The 1,483-nt window shown below is 34.5% G+C and overlaps 1 non-coding gene across 1 annotated transcript; it reads left to right on the forward strand.

The window, feature by feature from the left end:
- Positions 1-507: 507 nt before the first annotated feature.
- On the forward strand, positions 508-579 carry Trnap-agg. Its single transcript has one exon. It is a non-coding gene; the product is annotated as a tRNA-Pro (tRNA).
- The last annotated feature ends 904 nt before the right edge of the window (positions 580-1,483 follow it).

Genomic DNA, 1,483 nt, shown 5'->3' on the forward strand with positions numbered 1-1,483 from the left:
TATTCGGAATGTCCAAGATTCGTTCTTCCATGCCACTAAATACCATTTTGATGCCATTTTAAGCTGTAGATGCATTATAAAAGTAACAGTCAATCATTCATGAGGATTCGCATTCTAATCTGCAGATACTGCTGACTGGTTGACCTTCCTTTTAATAATATCAGTCACAAATTGGATGAAAAACAAGAACATTTGTACTCTTAAAACTATTTAGAAGTAATATTTTAACCTATTTTCTGTGAATTTATAGGATATCATGATATGAAACAGTTAAACACAAACTCTTTCACACGAATATATTTTATTTTTATATGAAGAGATTCTATACTCAGAAAACTGCATGTTTCAATGCCTGGGGGAGAATGTCAAGATGTAGCCAACCTAGCAAGAACGAATTCGCTCATTCCTTTCAGTTATTGACCTTGTTCTAATTTATTTAATCATGTCGAGTGCCCAAAAGCAAAATTATTTCTATGTCATATTTACTTAACAATAATCTCTAAATAGGGCTCGTTGGTCTAGGGGTATGATTCTCGCTTAGGGTGCGAGAGGTCCCGGGTTCAAATCCCGGACGAGCCCTTTCTTTTCGTGATGAAATAGGTTTTATCACTTTTGACATGGAGATTAAAAAATTGTTTCTTTCTTAAATATAACATGGTATGGTATAAATTTATTGCTTGTAATAATTATATGTAAGCAAATAAAAATAGCAAAGTGATTTCTTAGATATATTTCAAAAAAGATCTTTCTTCATTACAATATTCTGAAATGTTTATATAGTTTTTCTTTTCCTCAACTGACCTTTGCTTATGACCATACCTTCTCAGTTAAAGATGTACCCATTACAGCCAGGTGGTCAGGGCGCTCGACTCGCAATCTGAAGGTCGCGGGATCGAATCCCCGTCACACCAAACATGCTTGCCCTTTCAGCAGAGGGGGTGTTATAATGGGACGGTCAATCCCACTATTCATTGCTAAAAATGTAGCCCAAGAGTTGACGGTGGGTGGTGATGATTAGCTGCCTTCCCTCTAGTCTTACTCTGCTAAATTAGGGACGGCTAGCGCAGATAGCCCTCGTGTAGCGTTGCGCGAAATCAAAAAACAAACAAACAGTTAAAGATGCCTTAATTCGGGGTAAATAATGGACTCACAAACTCTGTTTAAAGAAACTAAAATAGGAATTTCTGTACCTGAAATTATACACAAGGAAAATAACTTTTTGGTGTAAAAAAATATGTCGTTCTTTATGAAATTCGTTATACATAACTCAAATCATACCAAGAGGGAATCCTCAATAACTGTGGCACTTGGAATTCTCTTAGGCAGGATTAGAGTAAATTATTTTTACATTATTTTTACATTAAACACAAACTCTTTCACGCGAATATTACATTATTCGAAATAATCGGAATACAAAATTATACGAAATCATTATTTTAATGAGACATTATTTTTTTTCCTTTTCATTTATTAGCCAACAAAA

Source organism: Limulus polyphemus, unplaced genomic scaffold, assembly GCF_000517525.1.
Source record: "Limulus polyphemus unplaced genomic scaffold, Limulus_polyphemus-2.1.2 Scaffold100202, whole genome shotgun sequence".
NCBI lineage: Eukaryota > Metazoa > Arthropoda > Merostomata > Xiphosura > Limulidae > Limulus > Limulus polyphemus.